Raw genomic sequence first — 26015 nt, 5'->3', positions numbered from 1 at the left:
TGTCTATCATGATGTGTGTGTTTGAATATCATGACAGGGTTTGGAGAATAGACTTCATAACAGAAAAGGACAGAGTTTGCAAGGTTTCAATGTTGTTGATCCAGAGTTTCCCATCTGAAGACAGACCGCTGGCCCCTATAGGTGTCTGGAGTTTCTCACCAACAGAGTTTCAGCATGAAGGAGTATACAGAGCCGGATCAATTTTTCTCGTCTCGGCTTTTCAGGTTTACAAATGCTGAGAAGTTATACTCAGATGAGGATCCCCTGGTTTCAGGTTGATAATCACACAGCATTTCTGGCAAGGCAGGGAGACAATGACTTTGGGCAACTTTCTTTCTCAGCCTATTCCCCAAATCACACCAAATTAAAAAACAACAGGTACAAAATTTAAAGCTTGTCCCCATCATGTGGTTTCCAGTAAATAATTTGCCTATGGCTTAACCAGGACATCTGGGGCGAAATTCTCCTACCCGCCCCGCCACATTTCTGCGCCGACCGGCCGGCGGGAGTCTCCGTAACACCGGCCGGTCAATGGGGTTTCCCATTGTGGGGCACCCCCACGCCGTCGGGAAACCCCCGAGCGCCGGCAGAACGGAGACTCCCGCCGGCGGAGAATGACGCCCCTGATCCCATTTCTCGCTCTTGGACAAAGTCAAGGGTGTAATTGAAAAGATGAAGCAGCAAGGGATTATCTCACTGATCATCATACCAAGAAAATTAGTATTCAGAAATAATTACGGTCCCAATGCCAAACGGCTATACAAAATCTGCATGGATTTAACTCAACTAAATGAACCAGTGGAACGCAAGTTTTACCCATAGGCCTCAGTCGATGGGAGCCTTGCCAAACTAGCCAAGAGTACTTTATTTACCAAGTTGGATGTAAACAAAGAATTTTGGCAGTTCCTGCTGGACAAAGAAACCGGATTAGTGACCATATTTTTTATTTTGGAAAATATTATAATTTTTTTAACATACAATAACAAGAATAAGAATTAAACAGTTAGGGCGGCATGTGGCACAGTGGTTAGCACTGCTGCCTACGGCGCTGAGGACCCGGGTTCGAATCCCAGCCCTGGGTCCCTGTCCGTGTGGAGTTTGTACACTCTCCCTCTGTCTGCGTGGGTTTCACCTCCACAACCCAAAGTTGTGCAGATTAGGTGGATTGGCCATGCTAAATTGTCCCTTAATTGGGAAAAAAAATAATTGGGTGCTCTAAATTTTTTTTAAACCGTAAAAGCCCCCTCCCTCAACCCCACGTTCCACTGCAACAGTCTAACTTAGTTACTAAGAACCCACCCCCCCCCAGCAGTTAATAGTGACCAGCTCTTTAAAGTACATTATAAATGGTCACCATCTACGGCAAAACTCTTCCACTGTCTCTCTCATGCTAAACTTAATCTTCTCAAGGTGCAAACACTCCCATCAAGTCACCCAGTCACACCTAGGCTCTTGGCGGTCTAGTCGACCTCCAACCCAAGAGGATTTGCCTCCTTGCCACCAGTGAGGCAAAGGGCAGGACATCTGCCCCCATTCCCGTCTGGAGCTCCGGCACAATCAAATGCCCAAAAATCGCCACCAATGAGCAAGGTTCCAACCCAATATTCAGAATTGCGGACATAGTCCCAAAAAAGGACCTCCAGAAGCCCATTAGGTTTGAGCACAGCCAGAAAATGTGATGTGCCGGGCCCCCAAACACACCCATCATCCACCCCTTCAAAAAAACGACTCTTTCCATCCTTCGTACACTCTCCCCCTGTCTGCGTGGGTTTCACCTCCACAACCCAAAAAAATAATTGGGTGCTCTAAATTTAAAGTCCGATTTTTAGCTGGATAAGACTCTGCCTTGCACAGGATGAGGTCGTGTTCACCCTCCTCAGTGCCTCACTCCAAACATCCTCCTCCAAGGTCGGCCCGAGTTCCTCCGTCCACTTTGTCTTCATACTCTCAACCGAGCGCATCTCCTCCCCCACTATCCATTGGTATATATACCCGACGTGTTGGTTACCTCCGAGCTAGTGACCACATTTACAACAAGATTGTTATTGTTTTAATAGATTGCCCTTTGGCATAGCGTCTGCTCCAGAAAATTTCCAGCGAACAATGTCTCACACTCTAGGAGGCACGGAAGGAGTAATATGCCATACGGGCAATTTACTCATACATGGCTCCACGAGAGACAAGCATGATCGAAGACACAGGTCAATCCTGAGCATCTTCCAGGATGCAGGCCTAACATTGATTGAAAAATGTGAGTTGGCCATATCTGTGATCAAGATTCTAGACCACATAGTTTATGCCATAGAAATTACAGTTGATCCACAAAATAATGCAAATTCAGAGAATTTGCACAACCCAGGAATACAACTGAGTTCCAAAGATTCCTTACGGATTACGGTCAAACAAGCAGGTAAATTCTATAAGATTTTGCGGAGGTCAATGAGCCCTCGAGACAGCTGTTGAGACAGGGTCAACAATGGTGCTGGAATGTTGACCACCAAAATGCTTTCAAAAAGGATTCAGCAAATTTAAAGCTCTTCTGAAATCTTGGCACATTGCTATGTAGAATTAATAATAATCTTTATTGGTGTCACAAGTAGGCTTACATTAATGCTGCAATGAAGTCACTGTGAAAACCCCCTTGTCGCCACACTGCAGCACCTGTTCGGGTACACTGAGGGAGAATTCAGAATGTCCAATTCACCTATCAAGCACGACTTTCGGGACTTGTGGGAGGAAAACGGAGCACCCAGATGAAACCCACGCAGACACGGGGAGAACGTGCAGACTCCGCACAGACAGTGATCCAAGCGGGAATCGAACCTGGGACCCTGCCGCTTTGAAGCAACAGTTCTAACCACTGTGCTACCGTGCCACCCATTACTGACCATAGTAGCAGCAGATGCATCATCTACAGATCTGGGGGCAGTATTATTTCAAATTCAGAGGGACCAGTCTACTATGCCTAACAGAAACAGAACAACAATATGCCATGTTAGAAAAACAAGCATAGGCAGAACGTGGGCTTGCAAAGAATTTTCAGACTGTTATGGGATTGCATTTCAAACTCCAAACAGACCATAAACCACTAATCACCCTTCTGAATATGAAAGAAATTGTAAAGATGCTGCTTAGAAACCAGCAGTTTAGATTGAGATGGATGGGACATGAATCCATCTGTGCACTGAAGTATTAAACTATGGCAGACACGGTCACAAATACCATTTACTCTTCATTAAGGAGGTTGAAGCCTCCAAGCCCAAGAACATTGTTTGGAAGGATGGCCTGACTATATTCCCACAGCAGCGCTTTGAACAATGTAAGCACTTACGTGTCTTCTGCGAAAGAATAGTCATAAAGAATAACATAAAATAATAGTATCCGGGAATAGTATTGTGACTTCAGACCCAAAGTAATGTGGGAAGAGATGGCCCAACAAATCACTCTGTTTAAGGGACAAGTTAGGAGTGGGCAACAAATGCTGGCCATTGGCATCCACAAGCCATGAAAGAATATTAAAAAAAAGAGTACTTTGGTTTGCTATTCTTCAAAGACTTCACCAAAGTCATCCAAACATAGCATAATATTGTGCGAGAGCACAACAATCGGTCTGACAGCCAGGCATTGTGCACTCTGTGGAAGAAATGATTTCTAAGTATTTTACTTGTGCCATAAGCAACCAAGCACAAAACCTCAAGCCCAACAGCACCACAAATGACCATGAGAGTATCAACTGCACGAGGAAGAATAGAGAAGCAACCAGGCTCAGGACTTTAATCACAGGCATATAGCACATGAGTTACCAGTGCTGCAGTCAGGGGAGAGGGTATGGGTCCAAGACCGACAGAAGGAAGGCACAATCATTAAAAAAGCTCCACAAACAAGCTCCTCAACCAAGATCACAACAGACCAGGTTATGGGAAGAAATCACAGTGCCAACTATCCTTTGAGAGAAAGCCAATAGAAAGCTGGGCTTACTACTCGGGTCCCGAGGAAGACGATGACAGACTTAACACAATCTCTACAGCCAGTCAACAGAGCACTCACGTTAACAGAAGGGTAAGTATGGAATATCTGAAAAGGAGGTCAGAACGAGATTAAGAAGATTGGGTAGGACATCCCAGAAACTAATCCTATGAAGTCAAGTCTTTGGTGGTGGGTGGGAGATGTAGGAGGATGCGAATAAAATCGGAATAAAGACTTTGCGGTGGATCGAGGTGGATACAGAGTAAAAGGTTATCAGAAACATACATGATGCTGACGTAATATCAGATTACATGACTGAGAAGAAAGTGAGAGATGGAAGGGTGAGAAGCTCTAACCTCATGTGGATGTTCAAATGTGGAAATACTTGCTTTAAATGAAGAGCAATGGTTTTGAGAATCTACAGACTCGAGCAGCATACCTTGGGAGAATACACAATTCCTAAATTCCCCGTCCAGACCCGGAACACAAAACAAATGAATATTCAGAACTTTTAAGATACAAACTTTATTCTCTCTACTTTTTAAAAAGAGAAGGAAGTAACATTGAATGACAGACACTTTCCCAAAACGGCTGTCAGAAAATCAGACGATAACTGTCTGTGGTTTCTAGACAGTCAAGAATTAACTCATGTCTGAACATGCTTCTGCAAAGTCATTAAAATGTAAATGGCTGTGGGTGGAGAGTGCTTCCTTGAAATGACATTTAAAATGACACCACTTGTGAAATTTATTGCCCCATTGTCTGAGCATGCACAGATACAATAGCCCCCTCATACGCATTGATCATGGTCACTTGATGTAAACTGACTTCAGATAACCTTATTAATCCAAGGACCTGCCAGGAACAAGTCAGTCTGAAGAACAACAGGACACAAGAGGGATCATCCTCCAGCTAGAAGCATGGAACCCAGTCTAATGCATCCAATCATCCAAGGCAGAGAGAGTCAATTTGTCTTCTTCTGTAAAGACTCCTCTCAACAGAAGCTCAGCCACAACTCCATGTGAAATCCAGTAACGTCCCCCATTATTTATTTTTACCTTCAAAGAACCATGAGTAAAAAGTCATCTGGCTTGCAACACTTGCAGCTTCAGTTATTAATTTGCATATGCGATTTTACAGGTGTGCCTGTCTATGTTTTTGAGGGAGTGAGTGTTTTCGTTGCATTTACATTTTGGGGTGTTGTATGATTAAATGCTGATCTTTCACTCCAATTTAAGTTTACCAGGAAGCCTATTATTGAAAATCACAGCACCCGTATGCCTCGAATTGGGACGATGCAGGGTTTATGAAGCGCATGTTGAGTCGGATCCCGGATCTGGAAGCGGGCGAGCTTGATAATGGGGGGGGGACTTTAATACGGTACTGGACCCAGCATTGGACCGATCCAGGTCAAGGACGGGTAAGAGGCCAGCTGCGGCCAAGGTGCTAAGGGGTTTTATGGACCAGATGGGGGGAGTGGATCCGTGGAGGTTTACCAGGCCGGGGGCCAGAGAGTTCTCTTTTTTCTCCCATGTACATAAGGCCTATTCACGGATAGACTTCTTTGTGATGAGTAGGGCACTGATCCCAAGAGTGGAGGGAACGGAATATTTGGCTATAACGATTTCGGACCATGCCCCGCACTGGGTGGAGTTGGGGTTGGGGGAGGAGAGGGACCAGCGCCTGCTGTGGCGCCTGGATGTGGGACTGTTGGCGGATGAGGAGGTTTGTGGACGGGTCCGGGGGTGCATTCAGAGATACATAGGGGCCAATGATAATGGGGAGGTGCAGGTAGGTGTGGTTTGGGAGGCTCTGAAGGCGGTGGTTAGGGCAGAGCTAATTTCAATTAGGACTCACAGGGAGAGGATGGAGAGGGAGAGGTTGGTGAGGGAGATAGTAAGGGTGGACAGGAGCTATGCAGAGGCCCCCGAAGAGGGGCTGCTGAGGGAGCGACGGAACCTCCAAACGGAAATTGATTTACTGACCACGGGGAAGGCAGAGGCTCAGTGGAGGAAAATGGAGGGGGCAGTGTATGAGTATGGGGAGAAGGCAAGTCAGATGCTGGCGCATCAGCTACATAAGAGGGAAGCGGCGAGGGAGATTGGAGGAATCAGGGATGGGGGGGGGGGGGGGGAACACGGTGCGGAGTGCGGTTAAAATAAATGAGGTATTTAGGGATTTCTATGGGGACCTGTACAAGTCAGAGCCCCTGGAGGGGGGGGGGGGGGGGAGGGGGGATTCGGCGGCTCTTAGATCAACTGAGGTTCCTGAGGGTGGAGGAAGAGCAGGTGGCTGGCCTGGGGGACCCGATGGGGCTGGAGGAGCTGGTTAAGGGGTTGGGGAGCATGCAGGCGGGCAAGGCCCCAGTACCGGATGGGTTCCCGGTTGAATTTTATAGGAAGTATGTGGATCTGTTGGGCCCGTTGCTGGTGAGAACCTTCAATGAGGCGAGGGAGGAAGGGACTCTGCCCAGACAATGTCTCGGGCGCTGATCTTGCTGATTCTCAAGTGGGATAAGGACCCACTGCAGTGCGGTTCGTATAGGCCGATCTCGCTCCTTAACGTAGATGCCAAGTTGCTGGCGAAGGTCCTCGCTATGTGGATTGTGTCCCGGGAGTGATACATGAGAACCAGACGGGGTTCGTGAAGGGCAGGCAGTTAAATGCGAATGTGCGGAGGCACCTGAACGTGATTATGATGCCCTCGGTGGGTGGGGAAGCGGAGGTGGTGGCGGCTATGGGCGCGGAGAAGGCCTTTGATCGGGTGGAGCGGGAGTACCTATGGGAAGTGCTTCGCAGGTTTGGGTTCGGGGAAGGGTTCATAGGGTGGGTTGGGTTGTTATACAGGGCCCCGGTGGCGATCGTGTCTACGTACCAGCGGAGATCAGAATATTTCAGATTGTACTGGGGGATGAGACAGGGGTGTCCCCTGACCCTTTGCTGTTCGCGCTGGCAATTGAGCCGCTGGCCATGGCATTAAGGGAGTCTAGGAACTGGAGGGGGTTGGTCCGTGGAGGGGAGGAACACCGGGTGTCGTTGTATGCTGATGACCTGTTGTTATATATTTCAGATCCAATGGAGGGGATGGCGGAGGTCATGCGGATCCTTAGGGAATTTGGGAACTTCTCGGGCTACAAGCTCAACGTGGGGAAGAGTGAGCTCTTTGTAGCGCATGCGGGGGACCAGGAAAGGGGGCTAGAGGAGCTGCCGTTGAAGAGAGCGGAGAGGAGCTTTCGATACCTGAGTATCCAGGTAGCTAGGAGCTGGGGGCCCTGCATAAGCTTAATTTGACACGGTTGGTGGACCAGATGGAGGAAGACTTTAGGAGATGGGATGTGTTGCTACTTTCCCTGGCGGGTAGGGTGCAGTCGGTCAAGATAACGGCCTTCCCGAGGTTCTTGTTCGTGTTCCAGTGCCTGCCCATCCTAATCCCCAAGGCTTTTTTCAAGCGGGTAAGCAGGAGTATTATGGGGTTTGTATGGGCGCGCAAGACCCAGAGGGTGAAGAGGGTGTTTCCGGAGCGTAGTCGGGACAGGGGCGGGCTGGCGCTGCCGAATCTGTGTGGCTATTATTGGGCAGCTAATGTGGCGATGATCCGTAAATGGGTAATGGAGGGGGAGGGGGCATCGTGGAAGAGGCTAGAGGTGGCGTCTTGTGTGGGTACTAGCTTGGGGGCGTGGTGACGGCACCGTTGCCGCTACCGCCGACGAGGTACACCACGAGCCCTGTGGTGGCGGCGACATTGAAGATCTGGGGGCAATGGAGGCGACACAAGGATGAAGTGGGGGCTTCAATTTGGTCCCCGATACAGGATAATCATAGGTTTGTGCCGTGCAGGATGGATGGGGGTTCCTAAGTTGGCATCGGGCAGGAATTAAAAGGATGGGAGACCTGTTTATAGATGGGACTTTTGCTAGCCTGGGGGCGCTGGAGGAGACATTTTTGTTGCATCCCAGAAACGCTTTTAGATATATGCAAGTGAGGGCGTTTGTGAGACGGCAGGTGAGAGAATTTTCGCTACTTCCAGCACAAAGGATTCAGGACAGGGTGATTTTGGGTTTATGGGTTGGAGAAGGCAAGGTCTCGGCGATTTATCAGGAGCTGCAGGAAGCGGAGGAGGCCTCGATGGAAGAGTTGAAGGGCAAGTGGGAGGAGGAGCTCGGGGAGGAGCTGGATGAGGGTCTGTGGGCTGATGCCCTGGGCAGGGTCAATTCCTCCTCCTCAAGCGCCAAGCTCAGTCTAATATAGTTCAAAGTAGTACATAGGGCGCATATGACAGGGGTGAGGATGAGTAGGTTTTTTGGGGTGGAGGACAGATGTGTGAGATGTTCGGGGAGCCCAGCGAATCACGCCCATATGTTCTGGACGTGCCCGGCACTGGGGAGGGGTTCTGGAGGGGCTTTATGAGGGCTATGTCCAAAGTTGTGAACACCCGGGTCAAGCCGAGCTGGGGGATAGCACTATTTGGGGTATCGGATGAGCCAGGAGTGCAGGAGCCGAAGAGTTCTGGCCCTTGCGCCCTGGTAGCCCGGTGGAGGATCCTACTAATGTGGAGAGATGCAAAGCCTCTGAGCGTGGAAGCTTGGATCAATGACATGGCAGGGGAATATACTGCAAATAAGTGGGAGGTGACAGAAAAGGGGAAAAGTTATCTCACCAATTCTTCCCCCCCCCCCCTTCCGCAACAAGAAAGAGACTTTGTCAGAATTCAGAGCAATAGATGGTCGAACAGAACTCAGAAGACTGTGGTGAAACACTCTGGAGGGTTTCAAAAAGGGTACCGAGAAGAGAAGTGAAGAAGAAAGAGCTGTTCATGCATGTCAGCCATCCTGGCCCATGTAGATCGTCCTTGTGACTTTGCACTCTCATATTATTTTTTTGCTATATAACTAGTAATGTTATATCCCATCTATCCTTTTAAAATCTCAACATCCCACCACATTGGTTGCACTCAAATCCTGAATAACTTTCAAAGTTTAATTCAAAGTATCTTTCAAAGAAGTACAAATAGTACACTAGTCCTTCAAACATTAATAGGTTTTCTACCTTGGTGCTTGCTGCAACAGGCTTCCTTCAATGCCTCCACCCCTTTCTGGCCATAGCCCTTTCATGCACCAACTCCCACCATTACAATTTCCTGCCCTTCCTCCTCGACCAGGTATCTGGGGCATTGCACACTGCATATGTTAATTATCTGGCCCTATACTTTTAATGGAAGTGGCTAAAGATTGGGACATCATGCGGGCAGAAACACCGTCCACTTCACTCTGTCACAATCTTTGAATTATATTGGGAAAAGCAACAACTCCGCTTTCTTATGACATGCCAAAACATTGAACAGTCCATCAACAAACTCCACCCACACCCAATATTCTACAAATCCCAACAAGTCAAGCGTTTAACCCTGCTTCCGTACCTAGAGGCACTCTTCCAGCACCTTTCTCTCTCACTTAGACAGACTTTGAGGAGCAAGTAATTCTCTGATCGGCAATTCTTCATTCTTCTTTCATTTCCAGCTTAACAGCTAACTTTATACCTATTCTGCTTCATCTCTCTCCGATCAATACTACTACACTGTTCCTCTATATTTTCCACAAGTGCTCTTCTTCTATCCAGCATTCTCAACATGTTTAAATAAAGTTACTGGATGATCTCCAATGGAACTATTCACAGGCCCTCAGAATTCGGATACTCTTTACCTCCCTAAAGTAAAGCCTAATCACCATCTCTATACTTTTAAAACAAAAGACCGTAATTACCTAACTACTAACCTGAAGTTAACTCTGCTTCCTTCTTATACTTTTGCACCAGTGGCCTTGTATTAGTTGCTCTTAGAGCAACAAAGTCATATTTCCTATCAAAACTGACCATAAATCAAACCACAAATTCTAAGATACCTATTTGTTTCCAATACAGAATATTAGCTTTTCAAACAGGTTAGAATTCTCAGTCCATTTTAAGATCAGACTTCAATCCATGTAAATTCTGAGGAACTTATAATGTATTGTCACCTACTAACGAGCCAAATATTTGTCTGGACCAAGAGGACAAGGTGGAACCGGAGGTGAGTTACGATAATCACTTACCATGCTGAGGGGGAATAACTGCAATTTAAGATTCTTGAAACAGGTCCCCAACCCACTTTCAACTGGTTGTTTAAATTATTAAACTGACATCTTTGTGCAAGTACTAACCAAAGCAAGTTGTCCAAAATAATCAGAATCCAGAAAAGAGAAAATTGGCACAATAAAGTTGGACACATCAAGTAACATTTGCCTTAATTTTCTATTTCAACAATTTGATACGTGCTAGCTGTCTTGCAGGGCTTTGAATGAACAGAACAGACAAATTGGCACGGGAAACAATCCAAGGTAACCAGGGACCATTAATGCAACAGGTATACCTTGTTTTTTCTTTGCTCTGATAATGAAGACAACATTAACCATCATTAAGTGCACTAACATGGCAGTAATAATGGGCTGTCGTCTTCAGCTGCTACCATAGCATTAAATAATGAATTGGGGGATTTCCACACCTTGATAACAGAGTGACTACAATATATGCCCAGGATGGTGTGAGATTTGGACCATTGTTGCAAAATATGATGTTCACAACATAAGTAAGTAAATAAATAGAGAATAGAGCACTGGTGCTGTTATAAACAAGATGAATTAACAAAAGGGGTGAAATTAGCTTTCAGCAGTAGTGTAAAAACAGACAATAATGAAGAGAAAAGCAAATTGGTGTGTAAAATAGGATTGCCAATTTGTAAACATTTGTTTGTGGTACCAAAGATCAATTTCATCCACAATTTCTTACAGCTAAAACACACATTGGAAGATTTTGCCCCAGGGCCATTACATTTTGCAAGTGCCTTTATTCGTCTTGTCATGGACGCTTTAAAAGTGTTTCTTTAAAGTCACCCATGAACAATGTATTTGGCTGTCTGTGTGTGTATTTTCATACTCGTGAAATGAGAAATTCATTTTAAAATATCTCAGCAGCAAAGCATTCTCATTTAAAGAAAATAGGTCAGTTTATTTTGCACCATTGCTCTGGAAGTTAATAATACATACACACTGAGATTAGTTACAGGTGAAGTAGGTGATACTTATAAACTTGAATCAAGTTAATCCTGTAATGTTTGAAGCAGGCCTGGTAGTTTTTGAAGTTAAAATATTGTGTTGTCTGAAGTGAAGGTTTTGAAGTTGTAGGATTGTCTCTGCAGTTGCCATGGCTTCCACTGTTGAATTACTGGAGTTTTCTTAGAAGTGAGCTTAGTAGGTGGAATCAGAGTTAACAGGGAGAAGAGACCATTTCTCACTTCTGTTCTGCAGGCATGGCGCTTTTAACTGCCTAGTTACTTTACAACAGGCCAGTTGTTGTTTTGGATGTCTTTCTTCGTCTCTCTCTGGGTTGAAGGCTTTTCAACATGGTTCTCTGTGTATCTGCCTTTTCCCTGCCTCTTCACTGCTTTTGTGCAGGTAACATGTGACTTATACAGCAATGGCAAGTTACTTTCCAGATAAGGCAAGTAACAATTCCATTACTGGCATCTAAAGTCTCCTACCCCATGTGGTGATCAAAAGGGTCAAGGTTGTTCACACGTTATAGTGGCTTTTCAATTAGTGTCTGTGTGTTTTGGAGGGAAAGCCATCGAATCAATGAGTTTCGGTTTTCTCTTTTAGAGCACTAATTGCGTTTTAAATGTATATGTCTAAGGAATGCATCCTGGTCTCCTTGGAAGGCAAGAGAATGATTGAAATCGACACTTCTGCTAGTAGCCCGGAGCCATTTTGGGGCCAGTCTTTAAATTCAGCCCAAGTTTTTTTGAAATGTGACCTTTCAGAACAGTTTTTCTATTTCTAAAAACTGCAATATCATAACTAGGAATACTAGGAAAGGAAGTTTAAATTGCTTAATTGCTAAAGGGGACAAATACCTTTCATTTGTTCAGAGGTGTTAGCAATCGATGTATATTTTCATGGGACTTTTTTTTATACAGGTTAACAATTTTGTTAAAGTCGTGGACAGCAGAGGCCAGATCAAGAGAGCAAAAGAGCACAAATAAGGCTGTGAGCATTTGTAATAGTCAACTTTTAGGTAACCTATGATACAACCTTCTTGGAATTTCAAAACACCAGTCTCTCATCCAACCAGCTTCACGGTAACTTGCAACTCTTATGTGAATAAAAATTAAGGACACAAAAATTGCCATTAAGAATTGCACCAATACCTAGTCATTGGGCGTGATTCTCCGAGGCCGCGCCAGTTGGGAGAATCGCCGGCTGCGCCATTATGTCACGCGACGCTGGTCCGATGCCGTCCCACCATTCTCCCAACCGGCGAGAACGGCCCCGTCGAGTTCTGCGCTGCGCCAGCCGGAGAATCGGCAAAGACACTCACAATGGCGATTCTCCGGTACCCCCGCTATTCTCCGGCCTGGATGGGCCGAGCGGCCGCTCCAACACGACAGGTTCCCGCCGGCGCCGTCCACACCTGGTCGCTGCCGGCGGGAACTGTGCGGGAACGCTGGTGGGGCGGCCTGTTTGGGGGGGGGGTTCCTTCACTGGGGGGGGCCTCCGATGGGATCTGGCCCGCGATCGGGGCCCACCAATCGGCGGGCCGGCCTCTCTAATGGAGGACCTCCTTTCCTCCGCTGCCCCGCAAGATCCATCCGTCATCTTCTTGCAGGACGGCTTCGGGGAGGACGGCAACCGCGCATGCGCGGGTGACTTCATTTACACGATGCCGGCCGTGTCATTTACGCGGCGCCAAGGCCCAGCGCTCGTAAAATACACGACCCCGCTCCTAGCCCCCCGGGGCAGGAGAATAGGGGGCTGGGAGCAGGCTCTGACGCCGGAGTGAAACACTCCGGTTTTCACTCTGGCGTCGGGACTTTGTCTCCCGTTGGGAGAATCGCGCCCATCGTGTTTGCACGTTCTCCCCGTGTCTGCGTGGGTTTCCTCCGGATGCTCCGGTTTCCTCCCACAGACCAAAGATATGCAGGTTAGGTGGATTGCCATTCTAAATTGTCCCTTAGTGTCCAACGGTTAGGTGGGGTTATGTGGTTACAGGGATACGGCGGGGTGTGGGCCGAGGTAGGGTGCTCTTTCAGAGGGTCGGTGCAGACTCGATGGGCTGAGTGGCCTCCATTTGCACTGTAGGGATTTTATGATTCTATCAAATCAATGCTAGTTGAATTAATGTTGCAGTGTGTGGTCAGTTTTGCCTCCAAATCTCAAAGTTCCAATATGAGAAACTTGGCAATTTGACACTTGCAAATACTTGAAAACAACTAATAATTGGAGTAAAGAAGGATATTATAAAAATATTTTAAAAATCCACAGGCTGGCTTTGGCTTTGAAGCCACAAGTGCAGAGGACAGACTTCATTAAGAAAAGTAGAACTTGGCAAGAACATTATCAGCTTTGTGGTATGGCTTAGAGCCAAAAGAATTCCAACAGAGTCTTCAATGTTTCAGACAAAGGGCTTCACAACCAAGCAATTCACATCGTATAATTAATGACTTTCACATTCAACTTGATAAGCCAAAGGAAATGATTCAAGAGACTTTGCCATGTACATTGAAGTGACCTGGACAATTCCTTCCAGAAAGAAAGTTCAACAAGCCATTGGGTTTTGCTGGCAAACTCAGAAGGTCAATAACAGCAAATGGTATTCCCTTTGAAATGACATTAATTAAATTAAATTGTATGTTGCATAAATCATCCTTTGTATATTCAGATTATACTCTGTAAAATTAGAAGCAAAAATCTCAGGGATATATGGCTTCACATAATAATGGGCAATGGACTGAACTGATGTGCAGGCCTTCATTATTCCTCAGTTGCAGGACTGTCCTGCATGACCGAACTGCTCAAGTGTCTGTTCCTTTGTGCCCATTTTCCTTAAAGCATAAACTGTTTTGAATGGACTAGTAAGTCGTTTTTCTGGAGGACATGCCCACATTGGATATGGCATAGAAACACAATCTATTTCTAATTATGCAATGAATTTCATTTAAATTACCTGAAACTTTAACACCCATTTTGCTACCAAATATACAGTTTACTTGGAATAGGCATATTGCATGGAACTTCCACCTTCAACTAAGACACCTGCACCAAAGGTTTCAGATGAGGTTGGGAGAACTCAACGTATAGCCTTATCTAATAAATCAAGCGAAACACAAAGTAACCGTGATCAATGGCTCTTGAGTTTGTCATTATGTGTAACATTGCGGTATAATGGACTCTGTCGCTCTGCCTCAAATACATTAAAGCTGCTTTTGTACTTCTGTTTTAATTTGCATGTGGGAGCAGGCTCCTGGAATCCAAATTAAAAGTGCAGTATAAAACAGTTTGACACATGTGGCTTGATTTAGTATATGAAGTATTATTTTGTTCTAATTAGCAACGGATTACTTCCAAGCCATTAAGGGATGTGCTGCGGACATCAGCATACCCTGTCATCAACTAGGAACACAAGCAAAATAAGTTTATCCCGTTACTCCACCAGCCCGGTGGTGGTGGCAGCACTGAGGATCTGGGGGCAATGGAGAAGGGTGAGGGTGGAGGGTGCGTCAGTCTGGACCCCGATTTGCAATAACCACAGGTTCACGCCGGGCAGGATAGATGGTGGGTTCCGAAGTTGGCAGAGAGCAGGAATTAGACGGATGGGAGATTCATAGACGGGAGCTTTCCCAGTCTGAAGGCGCTGGAGGGCAAGTTCAAGTTGCCGCCGGGGAACGGTTTCAGATATTTACAAGTCCGGGACTTTCTGAGGAAACAGGTGTTGGCTTTCCCGTTGATCCCACCACGGGGGATACAGGACAGAGTAGTGTCTGGTACCTGGGTGGGGGAGCAGAAAGTGTTGGATATCTATCAGGCGTCGTTGGAGGCGGAGGAGCCCCCGGTGGAGGAACTGAAGGGCAAGTGGGAGGAGGAGCTAGGTGGGGAGTTAGAGGCAGGTCTGTGGGAGGACGCCCTAAGCAGGGTTAATTCCTCCTCATCATGTGCCAGGCTCAGTCTAATACAGTTTAAGGTGTATTATATCCTGCCTGCTTACCATTGACTAGGGACTAATGACAATCCCACAATCCTGTGGGAGTATGAGCTACTCCTGTATGAGTATGAGGGGGGGAGGGGGGCAGAGAAATCATTAGCAGACTCCCTGTGTAAATAAAGCTGACCAGTTTGGAACCAGCCAGGAAGGAGTGAGCAGCAAGCAAAGTTGCTGCTGCTGTTGTAGACATATGTTATTGTAAATAAATGTTATTTCTTTGTATCCTTAAAACTCATGCTGGATTCTTCGTGACACTCACAAAACTGGCGATGAGGGTTAAAGTGAATAGCTGTCTGCACTGCTGAAGCCACCTCCCTGGATTTTGTTGGATACAGGTTGGAAGTTGTTTTCTATTACACCATGCCTCTGTACAGACGTTTGGATGTTTTTGATGCTGCGCTGGAAAGCTGGAACCAGTACGCACAACGGATGTGTTACTATTTCCGGGCAAACAACATCACCGAAAACGAGCGCCAGGTGGTCATATTGCTCACCACCTGCGGCCCTCATATGTTTGGGGTGATTAGGAGCCTTACGTACCCAGCTGCGCCGGACACCAAAACGTTTGATGAACTTGTGAACTTGGTGCGGCAAAATCTTAACCCAACCCGTCCACGATAGTCCAACGTTACTGGTTTAATACCGCTGAGAGGACCCCTGGAGAATCCCTTGCCGATTTTCTATCCAGGCTACGCAGGATTGCGGAATACTGTGTCTATGATGAGAGCTTGTCAGAAATGTTACGCGACCATTTGGTTTGCGGTATTAACAATGCGGCCACCCAGAGAAAGTGGTTAGCAGAGCCAACATTGATTTTTCAACAGGCCATTCAAATAGTATTGTCCCGAGAGAGCGCAGAACGAGGAGTGCAGGAGCTACAGGGAATGGAGGTGCATGCCTTGGGGCGCAACCCCTTCCATCTGAAAAAGTCCCCCCGCACTCCTGCGGTACTTTTGGGTGAGGCGACGTCCGGATCGACGCCAGTGGCCGTCGGACATTCCTCCCCGAAGGGAGCCTTCTCTATAACCAATGGATGAGGAGCCATGTCCGTGTCAGACTTGTAGGCGCTGACCCCGTCGCGGACACCGGTCCTGGGGCGCCAGAGGCGCCGTCGTTTTGACCGAAACTGGGACCAGCCCAAGGGCCGTACCTTCCATGTGGATGAACCTGCGGCGACTACTCCCGAGAACGCGGAGGACGACTGCCTGCAGATGCATTGAGTGACAGCTCCCCGTGTGGCCCCCATCAAGGTGACAGTACGGGTCAATGGTCACCCGCTGGAGATGGGGTTGGACACTGGCGCAGCGGTCTCCGTGATCGCCCAGAGGACATTCGACCGTATCAAGCAGGGTATACAGACCCTTACATTAACCGACACACAGTCCAGGTTGGGCACCTACACGGAAGAACCATTGGACATTGCAGGAATTACGATGGCCCCTGTTGTTTATGGACGCCAGGAGGGGTGGTTCCCACTTATCGTGGTGCGCGGCCATGGGCCCAGCATGTTGGGTCGGGAGTGGTTGCGCCATTTGCGGTTGCAATGGCAGCACATCCTCCAAACAGTTTCTGGAGGGTTGACTGAGGTGCAAGAACGATACCCAGATGTATTCCAGCCCGGTTTGGGAAAATAAAAGGGGTCGTAGCCCGTATCCAAGTCGAACCAGGAGCCACGCCGCGCTATTTCCGGGCGCGCCCAGTGCCTTGCACGTGGCTCGAGAAGGTAGAAGGGGAGCTCACTCGTTTGGAGACTTTGGGTATTATCAGGCCCGTCCGTTTCACTGACTGGGCAGCACCAATTGTACCTGTAATGAAGCCAGATGCAACAGTTCGCTTGTGCGGCGACTATAAACTTACAGTGAATACGGCTTCGCGACTCGACCAATATCTAATGCCTCGCATAGAGGATCTCTACGTGAAGCTTGCAGGCGGACTCTCGTTCAGAAAATTAGATATGAGACACGCCTACCTACAGTTGGAGCTGGACCCTGCCTCCCGACCATATGTAACGATTAATACACACCGGGGACCGTATGAATACACACGTTTGCCTTTTGGAGTATCCTCTGCCTGTGCTATTTTTCAATTCGTTATGAGGGCATTTGAGAGGTTTGCCGCATGTCGCTGTCTACTTAGATGATGTTTTGATCACAGGGACGTCGGAGCAGGAACATTTGGAAAATCTGGAGGCTGTCCTTAAGACGCTTTTCGAAGGCTGGAGTCCGTTTACGTCGGACAAAGTGCGTCTTTCAGGGGAAGGAAGTAGTCTACCTGGGTTATCGGGTGGACCGCGAAGGTTTGCACCCCGTCGCAGAGAAGGTGCGCGTGATACATCAGGCCCCCGCCTCGACTGACACTTCGCATCTTCGTTCTTTTCTCGGCCTCGTAAACTATTACGGGAAGTTGCTCCCCAATCTGGCAACTACGCTGGCCCCGTTGCACCTTCTGCTGAAGAAAAATCACACCTGAGTTTGGGGTCAGCCGCAAGAAACCGCTTTCCAGCGGGTAAAACAACAATTGTCGTCGTCTGGGTTACTAACCCACTATGATCTTGGAAAGCCTTTGCTCGTCACATGTGATGCATCCTCGTATGGTATTGGGGCCGTCCTGTCCCACAAGATGGAGAACGGGGCCGAGCGGCTGATAGCTTTCGCCTCCCACACATTGACTGCAGCGGAAAAAAAGTACGCGCAGATCGAGAAGGAGGGCCTGGCGGTGGACTTTGCGGTGAAACATTTCCACCAGTACGTGTATGGCCGCCACTTCACTATCGTGACTGATCATAAGCCTCTGCTGGGACTTTTCCGAGAGGATAAGCCAATACCGCCCATTGCTTCCGCACGGGTCCAGCGGTGAGCTTTGTTGCTTGCTGCATACGAGTATTCTCTGGAGTACAAACCAGGAATGCAGATAGCGAATGCCGACGCACTGAGCCGATTGCCTTTATCGACCGGCCCCATGTCGACCCCCACGACCGGTGAGGTGGTTGCAACCTAAGATTTTATGGACACCTTGCCTGTCACGGCATCACAGATCCGTGAGTGGACCCAGACGGAGCCAGTCCTGTCAAAGGTTCGGCACATAGTCCTGTATGGTGGGCAGCATAGACAGCTCCCAGGTGAGTTGCGGGCATCTTCCTCCAAGCTGTCGGAATTCAGCGTGGAAGACGGCATCCTCTTGTGGGGGACGCGTGTGATTGTCCCGGAAAAAGGACAGGAGCTGATACTAAGAGACTTGCACAATGGGCATCCAGCTGCAACCAAAATGAAAATGTTGGCCCGGAGTTATGTCTGGTGGCCAGGCCTCGACACCGACATTGAGAAGGTGGCCCAAAACTGCTCCATTTGCCAGGAGCATCAGAAGCTTCCGCCGGCCGCGTCCCTACATCACTGGGAATGGCCAGAGCGGCCTTGGGCGCGCTTGCATGCGGATTTTGCAGGCCCTTTTCAAGGATCCATGGTCCTTCTATTAATCGACGCCCAGTCTAAATGGCTAGAGGTGCATAAGGTGCTAGGCACAACGTCCTGCGCAACAATTGAGAAGATGCATTTGTCTTTCAGTACGCATGGCCTCCACGTGATGCTGATCACCGATAACGGCACTCCAGTCACAAGTGAGGAGTTTGCGAGGTTCATGAAGGTGAGCGGCATACGCCATATCCGCACTGCCCCTTACCACCCGGCTTCAAATGGGTTTATAAATTTCATAGAATTTAGACTGCAGAAGGAGGCCATTCGGCCCATCGAGTCTGCATCAGCTCTTGGAAAGAGCACACTACCCAAGCCCACACCTCCAACCTATTCCCATAACCCAGTAACCCCTCCCAATACTATGGGCAATTTTGGACACTAAGGGTAAAGCATGGCCAATCCACCTAACCTGCACATCTTTGGACTGTGGGAGGAAACCGGAGCACCCAGAGGAAACCCACGCAGACACGGGGAGAACGTGCAGACTCCGCACAGACAGTGACCCAAGCCGGGAATCGAACCTGGGACCCTGGAGCTGTGAAGCAATTGTGCTAACCACTATACTACCGTGCTGCCCAATTAGCGAATGGTGGCCAGGAAAGCACATTTCAGTGCTGCACTATGCAACTACATATACTTACTTTTGCAAATAGGAGTAACTCATGAATAAATTAAAATTTGTGCGAGTTCATTTTTATATGCAACAAAAGGCGTTCCTCCAAAAACATCCATGAAACTGGAACAGATGCAAAGACTGCAAAACCCCAGCTTCTATTTACTAGAATAAGATATTTGAGATTTGGCGGAGCGCGCAGTGCAGACATTCAAACAAGGCCTAAAGAAGCAGTCTTCCGGGTTAATGGGCACGAGACTGGCTCGCTTTTTGTTTTCGTTTAGGACCACCCCCATGCGGTGACTGGGGTAGCTCCCGCAGAACTCCTAATGGGCCGGAGACTTCGCACCCACCTTAGCATGTTTTTCCCGGACATTGGCGCAAAAGTACGCCGCACACAAGAATGGCAGGGACATGGGGCGAAATTCTCCCCCAATGGCGGGATGCCCGCCGACTGGCGCCAAAGCCGGCGCCAATCAGACGGGCATCGCACCGGCCCAAAGGTGCGGAAGTCTCCGCATCTTTGGCGGCCTAGCCCCAACATTGAGGGGCTAGGCCGACGCCGGAGGGATTTCCGCCCCGCCAGCTGGCGCGGAAATGCGGCGCATGCGCGGGAGCGTCAGCGGCCGCTGTCAGTTTCCCAGCGCATGCGCGGGAGCGTCAGCGGCCGCTGTCAGTTTCCCGCACATGCGCAGTGGGGAGAGTCTCTTCCGCCTCCGCCATGGTGGAGGCCGTAGCGGAGGCGGAAGGGAAAAAGTGCCCTCACGGCACAGGCCCGCCCGCGGATCGGTGGGCCCCGATCGCGGGCCAGGCCACCGTGGGGGCACCCCCCGGGGTCAGATCGCCCCGCGCCCCCCCCAGGACCCCGGAGTCCGCCCACGCCGCCTGGTCCCGCCGGTAAATACCAGCTTTGATTTACGTCGGCGGGACAGGCAATTCCTGGGCGGGACTTCGGCCCATACGGGCCGGAGAATCCAGCGGGGGGTCCCGCCAACCGGCGCAGCCGGATTCCCGCCCCCGCCCAATCTCCGGGAGCGGAGACTTCGGCGGGGGCGGGGGCGGGATTCACGGTGGCCAACGGCCATTCTCCGACCCGGCGGGGGTCGGAGAATGACGCCCATGGTTTTTCTCGGCTTCGGCCGATTCGGCAGTTTGTGCCCGGTGACCCAGTGTTCATTCGGAATTTTGCTGGTGGTGCCCAGTGGGTCCGTGGCGTAACCTTTCGCCAAACGGGCCCTATATCTTACCAGGTGCAAGCCCAGAGTCATCTCCAGTGCAAACATGTAGACCACGTTCAGTCCAGAAGACAATCCTTTCCAAGGACAATCATTAGCCCCCGGAGCTAATTTCTACAGCCACAGAGACCATTGACAATGGAAAGTAGTCCCCACAATCTTCCTCTGGTGCCTCACTTAAAGCCTGCGCAGGTCGTTACAGAACTGTGTGGAGATAGAGATGCCGAGATGACAGAGGCAGCAGACTCTGACTCCGAGATGGAGAGAAAGAACGCATCAGAGGAGGAATCCTCGGGCCTATGGGCTGTGGATGTACAAACGTTACGCCGTTCATTACGGAAGCGCCGGTCTCCGTCTCGTTACACGCCGCCAGATCCACCGCCTCGTGCAAATGGTGTCCGGCCTGCGGCAAAACTAGTCCGATGCCCTCCTTCGCCAGGGTCTTCGGTGGATTCCTTGGACTTTGGGGGGGGGAGGGATGGTTTAACCTGCCTGCTTACCACTGGCTGGGGACTAATGACAATCCCACAATCCTGTGGGAGTATGAGCTTCCCCAATGAGGGGGGCGGAGAAATCATTAGCAGACTCCCTGTATAAATAAAGCTGGCCAGTTTGGAACCAGCCAGGAAGGAGTGAGCAGCAAGCGAAGTTGCTGCTGTTGTATATATATGTTATTGTAAATAAATGTTATTTCTTTGTATCCTTAAAACCTGTGCTGGATTCTTCGTGGCCCTCACAAAAAGGTGGTACACCGGGCACACATGACGGCGGCGAGGTTGAGCAAGTTTTTCCAGGGTAGAGGATAGACGTGCGAGGTGTGCGGGAAGCCCAGCAAACCATGTCCATATGTTTTGGGCATGCCCAAATCTAGGTGGATTCTGGCAGGGGTTTGTCAAGGCAATGTCCAAGGTGCTAGGTACGTGGGTGGTGCCGAGTCCAGAGATAGCGATCTTTGGAGTGTCAGAAGACACAGGAGTTCAGGGAGTGAAAGAGGCCGACGTTCTGGCCTTTGCCTCTCTGGTAGCCCGGAGACGGATCCTGTTAATGTGGAGGGACTCGAAGCCCCCGAGTGTGGAGACTTGGATCAGTGACATGGCTGGGTTTCTCAAGCTGGAGAAAATAAAGTTTGCCTTGAGGGGGTCAATGCTGGGGTTCTCCCGGAGGTGGCAGCCGTTCGTCGACTTTCTCGGGGAAAATTTAAATGTCAGCAGAAGCAGCATTCTGAAGGGGGGTAGGGGTGGTGCAGGTTGGTTAAGGGATGTACAGAAGGGATTGGGTGGGAAATGTCTAGTTTACCATGTTGATGTTTATGTTATTATTGTTTTGTTTGTTATTGTTATAGAAATTTAGCAAATGCGTCAATAAAAATATTTTTTTTTAAAAAAGAAAAAGAAGTTTACAACATAATAAAAGGCAAAGCTGATTTCAATTTCCAGTTATAATGATTGTTATGAATGGACTGAGTATAAGAATGAATTGAGTATAAGAATTGGCAAGTCATGTTGCAGCTGTATAGAACCTTAGTTAGGCCACACTTGGAGTATAGTGTTCAATTCTGGTCGCCACACTACCAGAAGGATGTGGAGGCTTTAGAGAGGGTGCAGAAGAGATTTACCAGAATGTTGCCTGGTATGGAGGGCATTAGCTATGAGGAGCAGTTGAATAAACTCGGTTTGTTCTCACTGGAACGAAGGAGGTTGAGGGGAGACCTGATAGAGGTATACAAAATTATGAGGGGCATAGACAGAGTGGATAGTCAGAGGCTTTTCCCCAGGGTAGAGGGGTCAATTACTAGGGGGCATAGGTTTAAGGTGAGAGGGGCAAGGTTTAGGGTAGATGTACGAGGCAAGTTTTTTACGCAGAGGGTAGTGGGTGCCTGGAACTCGCTACCGGAGGAGGTGGTGGAAGCAGGGACGGTGGTGACATTTAAGGGGCATCTTGACAAATACATGAATAGGATGGGAATAGAAGGATACGGACCCAGGAAGTGTAGAAGATTGTAGTTTAGTCGGGCAGCATGGTCGGCACGGGCTTGGAGGGCCGAAGGGCCTGTTCCTGTGCTGTACATTTCTTTGTTCTTTGACTCATAGTTCAGGGCATAATGAGATTACTGATTTCTGGTAGTATCTTTTATTATGCATATATTTAATTAGAACAGGAAAAAGACTCCCACTTTAATTACAAGTCCTACATACTGTTGCTGCATGCACCATTAGAAACATCACACCCATCTGTGGTGTGGCCTGGTTTCCTAGGTAGTATGCTTATTATGCAGTTGACTTGGAAACCTCGTGAAGGATATTGATTTTGAATTTCCCTGACAAAAATTTACTATTATGCAAAAGGGATATATATTTCAAGATTGCAAATGAAACAAAAACCCCTTAAAAGTACAAAAGCAAAATACTACAAATGCTGAAAATCTGAAATATAATAAAAAAAATGCTGGAAATCGGAAATAAATTCAGAAAATCATGGAAATGCTCATCAAGTCAAGCAGCATCTGTGCAGAGATGAATCATGAATTCTGTTTCTTTCTTTATAGGTGTTACCTTACTGCCAAGTATTTCCAGCATTTTGATTTTTATATTAAAAACTACATCGTGCTTTGTGCATGCATGAGCTGGGGAGATGCGGTAAAAGGGCACCAGCACAGAGTTCAATGTTAATATAAACATGGATAGTGCAATTGCAATATCAGCTTTTCTATTTGCAGGACACATACAATACATATTTATAACTTATTCTCACTTATGAGATACTCCTACATTTAAGATGGTCTGGAATACACTTTGATGTAAAAGAAGTTTCAAATGGAAACACATTATATTGATTGTTACCAGTGTGACATTTGATAATGGTGCTATTTTCATGAAGCCTTTAAGCATCTAAGCAGCTGTGCATTGCAACTAAGGTTTGGTCCCATTACAGTCAGACTGCCACTAATGCAAATACCACATTGTAGTGGACGACAGATTTTCCCCTGTAAATAGAAACCGTTTCCAAAGAGATCAAAAATCAATGAGAAAAATGTTCAGGGATAATAAAATTTCCTTAGACCTAAAATTTTAGGCATTCCTCATCAGTGTCAATTTAAAAAAATATAACAAATGATAAATACTTTATTATTTATTCGGTTGTCCACGGAGTTTAATCTAAAAATTACCCAAAAAAAGCAGTGTTAAGTCGACACTGGCAACATGAATTCAAAGTAACTTATTTAAACAAGTCTCACCAGCAGCAACCACATAGCTGCATCAATGAAACTGCATATTTCCATCTCCCCAATGTCGTCTAACTTACATCCCTGCCTCAGCTCATGGCTGGTGAAACCCTCTTCCATGCCTTTTGTTTTGTCTAGACTTGAAATGAAATGAAATGAAATGAAAATTGCTTATTGTCACAAGTAGGCTTCAAGTGAAGTTACTGTGAAAAGCCCCTAGTCGCCACATTCCGGCGCCTGTTCAGGGAGGCTGTTACGGGAATCGAACCGTGCTGCTGGCCTGCCTTGGTCTGCTTTCAAAGCCAGCGATTTAGCCCTGTGCTAAACTATTGCAATGCTCCCCTGGTCAATCTTCCACCTTTCATGAATTTGAGGTCATACAAAACTCGATGTCGTAACTCACACCAAGCCCCAATGACCCATCAAGCCTGTGCGCACCGACCTATATTGGCCCCCAGTTAAGCTGCAGCTGTGTTTTAAAATTCTCCAAAATCTATTTTCCAAATCTCTCACTCCCTTTCCTCTAATCTCTACTCCTCCCTTTGTGGTCTCTTGAGCATTCCCAATTTTAAAATTCCTCCACTATTGGTGGCTATGCTTTCAGTTATCTGGGCTCCATGCTCTGGAATTCGCCCCTCAAAACCTCCCCACCTCTCTTTCTTTCTTTGAGACGGACCTTATAACCTACCTCTTTGATCAAGTTTCAGTCAAATGTCCTAACACATCCTTGTTATGGCTGTGTTAAATGTTGTTCTATAATTATCCTGTGCCTTGAGCATTTTATTATACTAGAGGCACTATGTAAATACGAGATGTTATTGTTGTAACAGCTGGTTAAGATTTTCCTTTTTTTGTGAATGGCATCATGAAATTTGTCAAAAGTTCCATCATATTGTGATTTTTTTTATGTGAGGGCTGCACGCGTTTGTAGAGTCAAACAGAAAGTAACTTTATTTATATATGTATGTATCTAGTCGGTACCACACTGACCAGCTCAATGCAATGCTAACGATTCCCCCCCCCCCCCCGCCCATTGGGAAAGCTCCTATTACTCATGGGGTAACCAATTGTCTCCAGCCAATAGGATCTGGGCAGGTTTTTTTCACTACAAATCTGTTTGGGTTCAGCGTTACTGGTCACTACTGTAAGTAGAACTCATTAATCTCCCAAATACCTCTTTTTTTTTTTCAACCAATAATTAGGGGAAGAGCAAAACCCGGGGATTGCAACAGAAAGCCTTACTCTTTAAACCAATTTATGGAATGTATCACATGCCATCACACTGTTCCCCTCTCTTCCATAAGCAAATTGAATATATGTTATTGAACCAAGAGTCAAACAACTGCCAAATCAAAAGGTTCATTTAAATAAAAGCAGTTAAATAAACAGTATACAGTAACAGAGAATGATACACCACTATTGTTTGGATGCGGAAAATCCTAAATGTGCCACTCACTTTCGCTCTATCCACTGCATTTATAACAGTAACTCACTTGTTATACTATGCAATATGTGCCAGTTGCAAAACAAGCCTAATTTATCTTGTCAGCTGGCACAACATTAAACACAAAACATTCATGTTGGCTGATAAGCAGGTGCTTAAAGGGAGACTCTAAGGTAAGCCAGCTCTCGGTAGAAATGTAATTCAAATCTCTTTGGGATTCAAAGATTACATTTCCCTCAACCAAATTAAATATATATAGTCCATACTTAAATACTGGCATATAATGCATGCCATGTTAAAACTTGCTGTCTTCTAAACCAATCAGTACCTTGGATTTCCTGTTGTGTTTTCGCAACACTTATCATAGCTCACAAAGTCAATCAGGTGCCTGAACTCCTTCTCATTTGAAAAATATCTTGTGTATAATTTTACGTCAATACCTTTCCCATGATGGTTCTAACAATACAAAACACAAGTTGAAGACTGAACACAGCCTAAAAACAAGGATTTACGGTCCCCAAATCAACACTAGTTGATTACATGACTATTAAAGTAACCTAGATTAATGACAGTGGCTGTTGATATTTGTGCAGCTCTCAAGAGACAAGGTAAAATGAGTTGCACGGATCATCGTGTAACCCTGGCTCAGTCAGTCATCAGGATGTGGCTCACTAAAAACAAAGATGTTGGTGCCATTCTGAAGAAGGTGGCTAAAATCACTTGCTGGCAACAATGATTTTCAACAAAGTTGAATGCAACACAAGCGGCTGGAAAAAATGTTCTAGCGCAAGTTACAATAGCCAACGGTGTAATGGAATGCCTGCAGAATAGCACTAAGTTGTCAGAGCTTTTATTTCTGAAGATTACAAGGAAGCTTATGTAATAGGTGTTCATCAGACACAAGACATGCGAGTACCATATTAAATAGTCCAGTTGTTGTTTACCAAATCCTTCTGCAAAAATCTAAACTTTCAATTTCCAAATGGACCTCAGAGGCT

At 47.2% G+C, this 26015-nt stretch overlaps 1 protein-coding gene and 1 long non-coding RNA gene across 21 annotated transcripts in view; one reads left to right on the top strand and one right to left on the bottom strand.

Moving 5' to 3' along the window:
- Window positions 1-26015, bottom strand: part of LOC140385374 (band 4.1-like protein 3) — a 322225-nt gene that overhangs the window by 209320 nt on the left and 86890 nt on the right. The window lies entirely within an intron of this gene.
- Window positions 10188-14223, top strand: LOC140386007 (uncharacterized). The gene is made up of 3 exons (XR_011933528.1): window positions 10188-10362; window positions 11971-12132; window positions 13316-14223. It is a non-coding gene; the product is annotated as an uncharacterized lncRNA (long non-coding RNA).

This window comes from Scyliorhinus torazame, chromosome 11, assembly GCF_047496885.1.
Source record: "Scyliorhinus torazame isolate Kashiwa2021f chromosome 11, sScyTor2.1, whole genome shotgun sequence".
In the NCBI taxonomy this organism is placed as follows: Eukaryota; Metazoa; Chordata; class Chondrichthyes; order Carcharhiniformes; family Scyliorhinidae; genus Scyliorhinus; species Scyliorhinus torazame.
This window is presented reverse-complemented; position numbering and strand designations above follow the sequence as displayed.